Below are 15,141 nucleotides of genomic sequence, written 5' to 3'. Positions count from 1 at the left end.
TGACTAGAAGAAGGGATCGGTTGGTAGGACATGTTCTGAGGCATCGAGGGATCACCAATTTGGTATTGGAGGGTAGCGTGGAGGGTAAAAATCGTAGAGGGAGACCAAGAGATGAATACACAAGAATATTTAGAAGGATGTAGGTTGCAGTAGGTACTGGGAGATGAAGAAGCTTGCACAGGATAGAGTAGCATGGAGAGCTGCATCAAACCACACCACAACAGATTGAAAAGGGCTGTCTATCAACAACGTGACCCACCAACCACTCTGATGGATGTACGCCGAATCGCCGTAGAGTGGGGCAAACTGGACCAACAGCGCCTTGATGAATAGAGGCATGCATCTATATAAGAAGACGTGCTATTGGGTATTAGAGGTACTGGGGTGTACAGCAATCTGGACCACCACCTTTGAAGGTCTCGCTGTATGGTAGTACAACAGGCAATGTGTGGTTTTCATGAGCAATGAAAAGTGCGGAAATGATGTTTATGTTGATCTCTACTCCAATTTTTTACAGGTTCCGGAACTTTCAGAACCGAGGTCATGCAAAACTTTTTTTGATGTGTGTATATAATTATGGGCAACGGGCTTCCCACAGTGGATACACCGGTTCCCGTGAGATCACCGAAGTTAAGCGCTGTCGGGCGTGGTCGGCACTTGGATGGGTGACCATCCAGGCCGCCATGCGCTGTTGCCAATTTTCGGTGTGCACTCAGCTCGTGATGCCAATTGAGGAGCTACTCAACCGAATAGTAGCGGCTTCGGTCAAGAATACCATCATAGCGACGGGAGAGCGGTTTGCTGACCCCACGCCCCTCCTTTCTGCATCCTCCTCGGAGGATGAAACGGCGGTCGGATGGTCCCAATGGGCCACTTGTGGCCTGTAGACGGAGTGGTGGTATATAATTAAGGCGACACAGCCAATGACCATTTCATTGCAGATGCACACCAGGACCGAAATCTTACAGGAATCGACGTTACGCCACGAGCAATGATGACAGTGGGCAAGGGACACTACATCACTAGTTTGTGGATAAGTTGAGAATCTGGGTCTGAGGGGAGGTGCGCTTGGTTAGTTGTGCAGCAATAATTACCACTGTGTCCAGATGGCTCAGTGGTCAGAGGATCTGCCTAGCAAGCAGGAGACCTGTTCTACTTTCCCCACTGATTTCAATCAACGTCAACTTGAGTCCAAGGTCTGCAATTCCTTTGTGTATAAATACAAATGGCTCTGAGCACTATGGGACTTAACATCAATTGTCATCAGTCCCCTAGAACTTAGAACTACTTAAACCTAACTAACCTAAGGACATCACACAACACCCAGTCATCACGAGGCAGAGAAAATCCCTGACCCCGCCGGGGGAATCGAACCCGGCTCGGGAAGCGAGAACGCTACCGCACGACCACGAGCTGCGGACTGTATAAATACAATTTATCTCTCATCATTTTAAACATGTGTTCAAAGAAAATTCTTTTCTTTCTGAAGTCTAGTTGGGCATTAATGTTGATGGTGTTGGGGTCAGGTGGATCCAATTGCTCCTTCTGCCGACCCCCAGACTCCGATGATATAGTTGCTGAACAGTTCAGAGAAAATCTCAGTCTCGTAACAAATAAATACCCTACTCATACGGTTATAGTTGGTGGGACTTCAACCTTCCCTCCATATGTTGGCACAAATACTTGTTCAAAACCGGTGGTAGGCAGAAAACATCTTCCGAGATTGTCCTAAATGCTTTCTCCGAAACTTATTTCGAGCAGTTAGTCCACGAACCAACGCGAATTGTAAATGGTTGCGAAAACACACTTGACCTCTTAGCCACAAACGATCCAGAGCTAATAGAGAGCATCATGACTGATACAGGGATTAGTGATCACAAGGTCGTTGTAGCTAGGCTCAATACCGTCCAAATCCACCAGAAACAAACGCAAAAAAATTTTATTTAAAAAAGCGGATAAAGTGTCACTAGAAGCCTTCCTAAGAGACAATCTCCATCCCTTCCGATCTGACTATGCAAATGTAGACGAGATGTGGCTCAAATTCAAAGATATAGTAGCAACAGCAATTGAGAGATTCATACCTCATAAATTGGCAAGAGATGGAACTGATCCCCCATGGTACACAAAACAGGTCCGAACGCTGTTGCAGAGGCAACGGAAAAAGCACGCGACGTTCATTCGAACGCGAAATCCCGAAGATTGGCTAAAATTTACAGACGCGCGAAATTTGGCACGGTCTTCAATGTGAGACGCCTTTAATAGGTTCCACAACGAAACATTGTCTCGAAATTTGGTATAAAATCCGAAGAAATTCTGGTCATATGTAAAGTACACAAGCGGCAAGACGCAGTCAATACCTTCACTGCGCAGTGCCGATGGTACTGTTACCGACGACTGTGACGCTAAAGCGGAGTTATTGCACGCAGTTTTCCGAAATTCCTTCACCAGGGAAGACGAATGGAATATTCCAGAATTTGGAACACGAACAGCTGCTAGCATGAGTTTCTTAGAAGTAGATACCTTAGGGGTTGCGAAGCAACTCAAATCGCTTGATACGGGCAAGTATTCAGGTCCAGATTGTATACCGATTAGGTTCCTTTCAGATTACGCTGATACAGTAGCTCCCTACTTAGCAATCATATACAACCGCTCGCTCACCGATAGATCTGTACCTACAGATTGGAAAATTGCGTAGGTCGCACCAGTGTTTAAGAAGGGTAGTAGGAGTAATCCATCGAACTACAGACCTATATCATTGACGTCGGTTTGCAGTAGGGTTTTGGAGCATATACTATATTCAAACATTATGAATCACCTTGAAGGGAACGATCTATTGACACGTAAGCAGCATGGTGTCAGAAAACATCGTTCTTGTGCAACGCAGCTAGCTCTTTATTCGCACGAAGTAATGGCCGGTATCGACAGGGGATCTCAAGTCCATTCCGTATTTCTGGATTTCAGGAAATCTTTTGACACCGTTCCTCACAAGCGACTTCTAATCAAGCTGCGGGCCTATGGGGTATCGTCTCAGTTGTGCGACTGGATTCGTGATTTCCTGTCAGGAAGGTCACAGTTCGTAGTAATGGCAAATCATCGAGTAAAACTGAAGTGATATCAGGTGTTCCCCAAGGAAGCGTCCTGAGACCTCTGCTGTTCCTGATCTATATAAATGACCTGGGTGACAACCTGAGCAGTTCTCTTAGGTTTTTCGCAAATGATACTGTAATTTACCGTCTAGTAAGGTCATCCGAAGACCAGTATCAGTTGCAAAGGGATTTAGAAACGATTGCTGTATGGTGTGGCAGGTGGCAGTTGACGCTAAATAACGAAAAGTGTGAGGTGATCCACATGAGTTCCAAAAGAAATCCGTTGGAATTCGATTACTCGATAAATGGTACAATTCTCAAGACTGTCAATTCAACTAAGTACCTGGGTGTTAAAATTACGAACAACTTCAGTTGGAAAGACCACGTAGATAATATTGTGGGGAAGGCGAGCCAAAGGTTGCGTTTCATTGGCAGGACACTTAGAAGATGCAACAAGTCCACTAAAGAGACAGCTTACACTACACTCGTTCGTCCTCTGTTAGAATATTGCTAGGCGGTGTAGGATCCTTACCAGGTGGGATTGACGGAGGACATCGAAAGGATGCAAAAAAGGGCAGCTCGTTTTGTATTATCACGTAATAGGGGAGAGAGTGTGGCAGATATGATACGCGAGTTGGGATGGAAGTCATTAAAGCAAAGACGTTTTTCGTCGCGGCGAGATCTATTTACGAAATTTCAGTCACCAACTTTCTCTTCCGAATGCGAAAATATTTTATTGAGTCCAAACTACATAGGTAGGAATGATCATCAAAATAAAATAAGAGAAATCAGAGCTCGAACAGAAAGGTTTAGGTGTTCGTTTTTCCCGCGCGCTGTTCGGGAGTGGAATGGTAGGGAGATAGTATGATTGTAGTTCGGTGAACCCTCTGCCAAGCACTTAAATGTGAGTTGCAGAGTAATCATGTAGATGTAGAATTGCCCTGGCCCATGGTGTGTGTCTTCTTCAGCGTCACAACAGCCCAGTGCTTGCTTGCCTCCTCCTTTCCTTTCGTGCTTCTTTTGTCACTTGCTGAGCAGCTTCACGTACACAAAGCTCATCCAGTTCCCGCAGTCCTTTAGATGTGTTCTGTCCACATCTTTTCTCCAGAACCTTAAGTCTTTCATAGATCCAACTATTAAAAGTTAACAGCATCAGACACTGCTAACTTTACAGTCATAAGGCCAACAAATACACTTTTAGGCACACGGCAACACATAACATTACTGAAGGACTCATTCACATTCTGGATCTTCCCACGTAAGCACTTCTTTAGTAGCTTAGGATTTGCCAGATCTCTGTAAATAGGTTTGATTGCCTCCATTACTGCCAAAATAAGAGCATGTTTATATGTAAATTCATGCAGGGTACCAGAAAATTCATCTTGCCTACATTTACATCTAGTCTTTGGTGGAGGTAGACACAAAGCATCACATGGCTTTTCATCGGTTGATATTCTGTGAAAGAAAGTGCTCCACACAGCTCATTTCATCTTCTCTAAATTGTCACAGTTATCCCTAATGGCCTTCCCATAATATTCCTGTAGTTCATCAATCACTTTGCCCGTTACTCTCCAGCACATTTTACTGTCTTGCCATCAAACAGTTTTGTGTTACCCAGCTCGGTTTTTAGGTTATGCAGACGTGTTCCCATCCTTTTCTTTACATGTCCTCCACACTCACGTTTTTGTATAGGAACATCATATGGCTTACTGTTTTGTACCGCAATGAAAGCCTTCCTGTCTCAATCAACTATGTAATTCACATATCTGACACCTCCCTCCTTCTGCGAATACTGGAAAATGTTAACTGCTCCTTTTTCCTCCATTCTTCCACTTGTGCCATCATAATTTTTTATACACTGCTGCTTGTGAAGTAATCTGTTCTTCTGGTTCACTGTACAACCTTGGCAGTACTTACTGAGAACTTCAAAGTCCAAATCCAAAACATTTCCAGTGACAATTCTTATTGCAGATGTAAAAACAGTTTTACAACTAAACCCACCTCTTGCCAGAATCCATCCACAGCAATGCTGATGTCTGCGTCATCCTCATTTTGTTCAACAGCTTCTGATGTAGCAGCAACCGTTGAATCTTCAGCCACAGCATTTACAGAGTCCCCAATTGATGTTACATAATACGTATTCCTAGAAGTTGGTTTTGGCAAATTCAAGACAGTGTAGAGTACATTACCAGCCCTTGCACCTTTACCAATGCATCTAAGGCCATAGAACAGTCTCACATTAGTTTCATACCATTCATTACCTGAACACTTTGATAAAGTATGAAATGCTTTTTCGTTTTTGCACTTCTGACATTTAATAATTAATTTAGACACAACTCCTATTCTAGCTACAATATCCTCATAAAGTTTAACTTCACTATCACAAAGAGAGCAAGAGAAAGTTTCAGAAAGAACTTGTGCAAAGATTTGAAGGTCAATAGCGAGGTTATCCATAATATCATTACTTTTACCACTGTCACACGTTTCTAAAGTTACTTTCCTTTTCGATGCCCTAGGGGGCGTCATCAGTTCAGAAACATTATCATGGTTTCCTTCACTGCTAGAACACGTGTTTTCAAGTACTTCAGAAGAAAATGCAGGTCTCACGTATCTGTTACCCGCAAAATTTGCGTTTCTTGAAGTTACTTTTACGCTTAGTCAAGTTAGCTTACTACAAAAATAGCCGATAATCACACTACTTTCAACGAAAACTAGTATGAGAAATAAAGGACTGATTTGTTTATTCATAATGTCAACTTCTGAGGCGTAGCAGTAGGCACAAAACAAAGCAATTCACAGCCTTCTAGACTGTGTAGTTCCCAAGATATGACTGCTTAACTGTGGCAGTATATGCGTAGCCACGAAATTTGACAGTCAGCGTTCAAAATATTATTTGAAGGTCTCACAATCGTCTGATTTTAATGTATTATACACCAAAATGTTCAAGAAAGTCCAAAGTACATTATGGAGTAGAAAACGAAAAATATCAAATTTCAACGAATATCGTGTACAATGTCCCCTTAACCTTCCCCGCAACATTTTCTATTTGTTCCTTACAATTTAAGTTGATCGTAATTGTAATTCCTAGGTGTTCAGTTGAATTTACGTTCTTTATATTTGACTGATTTATCGTTTAACCTAAGTTTAACGGATTCCTTTTAGCACTCACGTGGATGACCTCACACTTTTCGTTATTTAGGGCCAACTGCCAATTTTCGCACCATTCAGATATTTTTTTTCTAAATCATTTTGCTATTTGGTTTGATCTTCTGATGACTTTACTAGTCGATAAACGACAGCGTCATCTGCAAACAACCTAAGACAGCTACTCTGATTGTCTCGCAAAACTCTTATATAGGTACGGAACAGCAAAGTGCCTATAACAGTATATTGGGGAACGCGATAAATCACTTCAGTTTTACTCGATGACTCTCCGTCAGCTACTACGAACTGTGACCTCTCTGACAGGAAATCACGAATCCAGTCACATAACAGACATTCTACAAGCACGCAGTTTCATTACAAGCCGCTCGTGTGATACAGTGTCAAAAGCCTTCCGGAAATCCAGAAATACGGAATCAATTTGAATTCCCTTGTCAATAGCACTCAGCACTTCATGTTAATAAAGAGCTAGTTGTGTTTCACAAGAACGATGTTTTCTAAAACCGCGTTGACTGTGTGTCAGTAGACCGTTTTCTTCGACGTAATTCATAACGTTCGAACACAATATATCTTCCAAAATCCTGCTGCATATCGACGTTAATGATATGGGCCTGTAATTTAGTGGATTACTCCTACCACCTTTCTTGAATATTGGAGTGACCTGTAGAACTTTCTAGTCTTTGCGTACGGATCTTTCGTCGAGCGAGCGATTGTATATGATTTTTAAGCATGGATCTATTGCATCAGCATACTCTTAAAGGAACCTAATTGGTATACAGTCTGGTCCAGAATGTGCTTTTATTAAGCGGTTTAAGTTGCTTCACTACTCCGTGGATACCTACTTCTACGTTACTCATGTTGGCAGCTGTTCTTGATTAGAATTCTGAATATTTACTTCGTCTTCTTTTGTGAAGGCATTTCGGAAGGCTGTGTTTAGTAACTCTGCTTTGGCAGGACTGTCTTCGATACTATCTTCATTGCCATCGCGCAGAGAAGGCATTGATTGTGTCATGCCGCTATCAAACTTCATATACGACCAGAATCTCTTTGGATTTTCTGCCAGGTTTCGAGACAAAGTTTCGTTGTGGAAACTATTATAAGCATTTCGCATTCTGACTGTCTGTCTGCCAAAACTTCGCAAAAATGATAACCAAGCAAATTAATTTCCAACTTAAAGCCGTGTACTGTGCAAAACTATGACTCTACTGAACTACAAAAAGATGATTTCTTCCATATTGTCTACAAACTGAAGTTAACTCTTTCTATAAAAAGGCAGTGCTATCATGATCCTAACCCGATGTCTGAAATAAATGCGCAACAAAGAAATTCCTGGCCCTAAGCTGTATTTTCACTTACCTCGTGTCTTAGCAAACGTAACTGCAGATTTCTCGAAAGTAGCACAAAGCATGTAGCAGTAAAGCAGCATTAAAAAAGTCCATACCACAAAGTGCAATGTTCGTAAATACAAAAGGGTGGAAATTTTAACTGGTAAGAAATGTCTTCTGACAAAATGCAAATGTAACGCTGTGATCAAACGCAATGCCTTTAAAAATCTACTGAATGTCCAAAATAGTATTTATATAACACGACTTTAAGAAACAACTTTAAGCAAGGGGAATCTCATCTTCCTATCAGAGCAATCCATATACCAATCCTATTATACGAGCTTCGTTACTACAATCTCAATAACACAAAACAATGCTACATGCTTACACGCTTACCTCAATCTCTCAATATTCCAGAAAAATTGACAATCTGCTTAGCTTCTCTCTCTCCATAATTGCATAAAAATATTCATATTCCATTTCCTGACCATTCTTCGAAATACGTCTGCTGCTCAACACTGCTCAACTTCGAATGAGTGTAACTTTACTTGCACTCTCAGGCAGAGGCATCAGTTTACAGACAGTGTTGAGCAATTCAAGTTAAGTCTTTGTATAACTCAGTACAGTTAGGAGTTTTGGACAGTACAGGTACACGAGTTTTAAGTTAGGAATTAGTTTATTTGGTAATCATTTTAGAGAAGATTTAGGAGACAGCCTCAGGAAGATTCACTCAGATAGGGGGAAGCAGACTAGCGGTTAAGTTACACTTGTCGACCCTTCTGTCTAGGATAGTTGTCTAGATCTTTTGAAAACACGTAGTCAGGTAGTGTTGGATTTCTGAAAAGCAAAAATACCGCTGTGCCTATTTTTATTAATGTTGTACTTCTTTTCCTGGCATTGTAATGCGTTTAAAATTTGTGTGTCTGTGATATTTCTGTTCAAATATTTGTGATAATTATACAGGTCCTACGAGTACTTTATTTATTGCTGAGAATTTATGTGCATTATAGTAACAAAAATCAGATTCTTTCTTTCGGTTGGTCATTATGTAATAATTTAATTTCCACGTAACAGAATTTCATCATGTTTGACACAATGGATAACAATACGAAATTTCTTCGTAGCACAAGACAACAGAGGGTGTTACAATGTTTACATGAGATCGCAGAAACTACCGCGGTTTGGCAATGAACAACCAGCTTAGTGACAACTGATGATACAGAACAAATGACGGGTAGCGAAAACTTAAATTCGGAAGAAGAGTCGGTAGTCGAAATTTTACAATAACAGGTAACAGACACATCAGAATCAGGGTTTGCGCCAATGTCTTTTGAACGAACATATCTCACATCACGTTTAGTGAACAATAATGTAGAACCACACCAAGCGAATCCGACAAATTTTCTAGAATAAATTCGTCAGATGAGTAATGGAACAGACAAATCACAAGAAAAGAACAGAAAATCGCAGGGAGAGAACAGAAAGTCACAGGAAGAAATAAAACTGGAAATGCAAAATTTATCAGTTGAGATTAGGGGAGTACTTAAAAATAACCTTCAACCTATCATTAGTAATTTTGCAACTACATTACGTAACCTTGGATCAGAACATGAATGAAGACATGGAAACAAACCTGCGTAATGGCAAGGACGAACTGTTAGCTAAAATCAACACTGTAATTCCAAGTGCGATAGTTACACAGATAAAAGAGCATAACGAATTGCTTAACACTTCAACACAACAGTAAAATAAATAAACGAACAAGTAGAAACTTTTGACATTAAAGTGTGAAGAACAGAAAGAACAGTTAAGCACAATTAAAGAAAAAGTTGATGGCCTAACAATGAAAATGGCAAATTCATCGATTAGTGCAAATAAAGAATCAAATGACACACTAGCAGTACAATTTTCATACACATCAGAATACCAGTCAATGGAAAACTTCAAAGGCAACCAGGCGAAAATCTGTCAGCAACAAAAGCGTAATATGAACACTATGTATTAACGGAAAGAAGGCTTAACCGCAACGACGAAAATGACGAATTTTACCGTTCACATTCACATTCCTATTCAGAAAATTTTTTAGACACTACAAATTGATGGCCTCTAGGTAATTTTCCGCGGAAACGTTACCACACATCCAGATATGATAATAAATTGACGCGATGCAATAGAGAAAAGTCCGGTTCACATAAAAACGGAAACTCGACTTCAAACTCTTTTTGACACTATACAAATTTAAAGTTTTCATAAATAATAGTAACGAAATATATCCTGAAGCCTGGGTTGATCAATTTTTATATTCCTTACTACGAAATTAGCCAGTAGCAAACAAATTATAGTTTCTCCGCAGATATTTAGAAAATGAACTCGCAGCAAGAATGCATTCGACCATGAGAGACTGCCAATGCGTTAAGTGATATTTATCGAGTATTTTTGTCACCTAAATGGTCGCAAGCCACACAGGATGTCGTAAAACAGAGCATTATCATGTTAAGAAACTTTGAATAGTCAGGATTTTCCAGGCTGACAAAACATTTTGAAGACGCAGTACGCAGAAATCGGTATTTAACAAAACCATAGAATTCTTCCATTTTATTCTTTTCTTATTCTTTCAGATGCAAAGAGGATTTGTAAGCATTTCAGACTTTAATTCAAGAATTGTAATTAGACAGTGACAACTTAGTAAGAAAATACCATAACAATTAAAACAAAAATCATGACAGCCGAAATTCTTTTGCACCTCTAATGAAAACAAAAACTATTGGAACTCGCGGTACTTAATAACAGAGACAATTACGGACAGGACAAGCGACGTCATTCACAAGACGCACAATACTCGCAGATGAACAATGATTATCGCGATAGAAGTAATTTCCGGCATCGGAAAACTCCAAGCCTTTGTTTCATCTTCGTAGACTATAGCCCCAGATGCAAATTTTTCCTTAACGTCTTTCGTTGATTGCTCAACGTGTAGATTTAATAACACCAGCAAGATATTGCATCATTGTCTTACTGCCTTCTGGACGACTACCCCCCCCCCCCCCCCTGCCCCCCTTTCATGTCCTTTGACTCTTAGACTGCAGTGTGGATTTCGCTCCCTACATGTTAGCCCTTCTACGTTCATTATTTCAAAGAAGTTATTCCAGTCTTGACAAAAGCCAGTATGTGTTCTTAAATCTAGCAGTTTCGTAGTTACTCGCATACGAAGCCGCTTCGACTACCGCCCGCACGATTACAGAAGTCATTTCGCGTCACAGCGGCAATCGGTAGGCCCTTGTATTACGCAACTCAAATATTTAAGACGATCGAGCGACCCGCCGGGTGGGTGGATCTTGAATCTTCGTCGACGTAATGTTTTTGTGTCATTCCCAGATCCGTGTAACGTGCGGTTCTAGAGCCACTGGAGGTGCAAAGATATACAGAAGGAAAGGGAGATTAGATTTTAGCGTCCCATGGATGACCAAGTAATTAGCGACGAAATGCCAGCTCTGATTTCGGAAGAAGGGAAAGGAAATTGGTAATGTCCTTTCCAAAGAACCATCCCAGTGTTTGCTTTGAACGGTTTTCGAATACAGCCTAAATGTGGATGACTGAACAGGGAATTGAACCGCAGTACGTCCCGACAGCGAGTCCAGTGCCTTTCCACTGTGCTACATCGGTCTCTACAAGTCGGTCTGGTTGTTCAACAATGACTATAAGAAAGTGCGAGATAGATTGTGGAATCAATGACAGCCGCGTCCATGCAGCAAACAAGTTTATCATGAAAAAAATTTTGTACAGAATTTCTAAATTTACCTTAAGTTTCGAGATCAGTTTTTTATAAAACCACATCGGAAATTTTGGGTATATGGCGATTTTTCACCTGTTAGGACATAAGCGGTTTCAGAACCCGTAGTTCAACAAATCCATATAATCTGCTTTAATATTATGTGAAGCGACCTAGGGCTCCGATTTTACCATGGATCCCTAAATTCCTCTGTTCTGATATTTTCATATATTGTGCTTAATTTTGATGACACAATCTTGTTGTTTGTTAGTATCTCCTTGCTTTTTAGTCCTGCTTTTGTGCTGTTTTAAGTGTTTCTTCTGCTTTTATATTGCCCCTACACTGTATTACAGCACTGTTAAATTATTTTCAAGTGCTAAACTGTCATGTACGAGTTTACCCCTGGGACTTAGTTGTTTATTTTTTATTTATCGTTTCTGTTTATTCATCGAAGACAATTTTAGTATTATTATCATTAATTTTCAGGTCGTACTTTCAGACTACGTTCTTCCGTTCGTCAGTTTTTTTTGCTGAAGCTCGTCTGCACTAGAAGCAAACAGTAGGATGTCACCTAGTACGTTTCCTTGATACCTATTCCTTCCCAGTTTACGAAGTTTAAGGATCTGTAAACGTCCTCTAGAACTAATGAGAATAGTTCTGAGGAAGCAGAATCCTTCTAAGTTTGAAATCTTTCTGTTGTGGTGTAGTCTAATGGAGGCCGAAAGATTCAGAATAATAACGTAGTCTAATACTATGCTTTGCTTCTAAAGGGCTTTTATAACACATTTTCTGAAGCTGAGCTGAAATCTTTCACAAAACCTCAAAGTGGAAGATCCAAACCAAATGCCCTATTCCACAGTACGTTCATGATAGGAGTGACTCCGCGTCAATAAGACACGCAATCAATCAAAGAAACCCATTTTATTTTAATTCAGAACATACGTATAAAATTACAATACCTAAATATTACAACAGTTAAAAATTACATCATATCTTAAAAGTTCCGTTCTGCATGTCTGCATTTCTGTACGCGTGAAATCGCATACAAAGACACTTTATGCAAAACTGTAACATCGATTGTCCAGTACTCTGCCACATGTTTTCCTTTAATTGCTCTACCGTTGAGAATATTTTCGTTCAGTTTTCCTTTTAAATATCCCCCTGGATAAAAATGACTAGCAAACAAGTCCGGCGAACGAGACGGCCTCTGTAGTGTAATTATTTATCTGTGTTTCCTGATGACCGATAAAAATGAAAAGTAGACTTAGAGGAAACTTCTGACAATGTTGATTGGAATACTCTCTTTCAAATTCTGAAGGTGGCAGGGGTAAAATACAGGGAGCAAAAGCTATTTACAATTTGTATATAAACCAGATGGCAGTTGTAAGAGTCGAGGGACATGAAAGGGAAGCAGTGGTTGGGAAGGGAGCGAGACAGGGTTGTAGCCTATCCCCGATGTTATTCAATCTGTATATTGAGCAAGCAGTAAAGGAAACAAGAGAAGAATTCGGAGTAGGAATTAAAATCAGTGGAGAAGAAATAAAAACTTTGAGGTTCGCCGATGACATTGTAATTCTGTCAGAGACAGTAAAGGACTTGGAAGAGCAGTTGAACGGAATGGACAGTGTCTTGAAAGGAGGATATAAGATGAACATCAACAAAAGCAAAACGAGGATAAAGGAATGTAGTCGAATTAAATTGGGTGGTGCTGCGTGAATTAGGTCAGGAAATAAGACACTTAAAGTAGTAAATGAGTTTTGCTATATGGGGAGCAAAATAACTGATGATGGTCGAAGTAGAGATGATATAAAATGTAGATTGGCAATGGCAAGGAAAGCATTTCTGAAGAAGAGAAATTTGTTAACGTCGAGTATAGATTTAAGAGTCAGGAAGTCGTTTCTGAAAGTATTTGTGAGGAATGTAGCCATGTATGGAAGTGAAACATGGACGATCAATAGTTTAGACAAGAAGAGAATAGAAGCTAATGAGGAGGTATTGAATAGAATTGGAGAGAAGAGAAATTTGTGGCGCATGTTGACTAGAAGAAGGGATCGGTTGGTAGGGCATATTTTGAGGCATCAAGGGATCATCAATTTAGTATTGGAGGCAGCGTGGAGGGTAATAATCGTAGAGGGAGACCAAGAGATGAATACACTAAACAGATTCAAAAGGATGTAGGTTGCAGTAAGTACTGGGAGATGAAGGAGCTTGCACAGGATAGAGTATCATGGAGAGCTGCATCAAACCAGTCTCTGGACTGACGATCACAACCCCAACAGCAACGTAGTAAGTTAAAATAGTCCTTAAAAAACTTTCATGAAGATGCAGGTTCGTAAGTATAATTAAATGAATAATTATAGAATGTCCGTTCAACGTCTCTCTTGGATTTATCGTCAGACAGACACGCAGCTATTGGACTACACTTGTGCTTGGAAACTCAACATCGCTCTTCTGAAACATATAAACATTGTCTCGCGAAACAAGTGAGCTACCCTGAAGAGCAGGAGGAAGCGAAATGAAACTTCACAGATTGAGAGCGTGTGTGATGTTACTTCAGTGATTACTAAATCGACTAACATTTATAAAGATCTTGGCAATATGAGCCACTTATCAGTATGACTTTGCAATTCCTATAGCATGTAGGCACGTACCGACTATATTGGGAACAGTATCATAAACCCATTGTATCCTCTCCTGAGACTAGATGGCCGCCAGCTGTTTAACTGGTCCTTAATATTCTGGGCACCGGCTCTCGGGCCGAGTTGACAAGCAAGTTGGTCCCACACATGTTCTATAGGGGGTAAATCTGTGGAAGTTTCTGGCCACTGCAGTACCTCAACTTAACACAAACATTTCGCACAGATATGTGCCATTTATGGTCGTCACTGTCACATGAGATATGCGTGACTTACATGGACAACACTGTCACATGAGAGAGATGTGCCATGTGTGGAGGTCACTGTTACATGAGAGATATATGCTATGCGTGGACGATGCTATCACATGAGAGATAGATGCCAAGTGTGGATCACATTGTCAAATGAGAGATACATGCCATTTTCAGATGATACTCACATGAGAGATATGTGCCATATGTGGACGACACTGTCACATGAGAGATACATGCCATGAGTGGAGAACATTGTCACATGAGAGATACATGCCATTTGCAGATGACACTGACATGAGAGATATGTACCGTGTATATATGACACTGCCACATGAGAGATAAGTACCATGTGTGGACATCACTGTCACATGTGAGATATGTGCTGTACGCAGTCAACACTGTCACATGAGAGATACCTGCCATGTGTGGACAACACTATCACATGAGAGATACATGCCATGTGTGGACAACACTGTCACATGATAGATACCTGCCATCTGTGGACAACACTAGCACATGAGGGATACATGGCATGTGTGAATGACACTGTCACATGAGAGATACATGCCATTTGCAGGTGACACTCACATGAGAGACATGTACAACGTGTAGATGACACCGTCACGTGGGAGACACGTGCCACGTATGGACATCACTGTGACAGGTGAGAAATGTACTGTGTAGGGACGATTCTGCCACATGAGAGATACCTGCCATGTGTGGACAAAGCTATCACATGAAAGATATGCGACATGTGTTGACAACACTGTTGTGGAAAGGTAACACATGAGCATGCAGGACTTCTGTGACGTACCATTGTGCTGTCAGAGTTCCTTCAGTCACAGCCAGCTGTGACCTGAAGTCCTACCTGAAAGCTTCCCACACCACGACGACAGGAGTAACACTGTC

At 40.7% G+C, this 15,141-nt stretch overlaps 1 pseudogene; it reads left to right on the top strand.

Annotated features, from left to right (window-relative positions):
- The first annotated feature begins 579 nt into the window (after window positions 1-579).
- LOC124790178 lies at window positions 580-697 on the top strand (annotated as a pseudogene).
- Window positions 698-15,141: the final 14,444 nt, after the last annotated feature.

Source organism: Schistocerca piceifrons, chromosome 3, assembly GCF_021461385.2.
Source record: "Schistocerca piceifrons isolate TAMUIC-IGC-003096 chromosome 3, iqSchPice1.1, whole genome shotgun sequence".
In the NCBI taxonomy this organism is placed as follows: domain Eukaryota; kingdom Metazoa; phylum Arthropoda; class Insecta; order Orthoptera; family Acrididae; genus Schistocerca; species Schistocerca piceifrons.
This window is presented reverse-complemented; position numbering and strand designations above follow the sequence as displayed.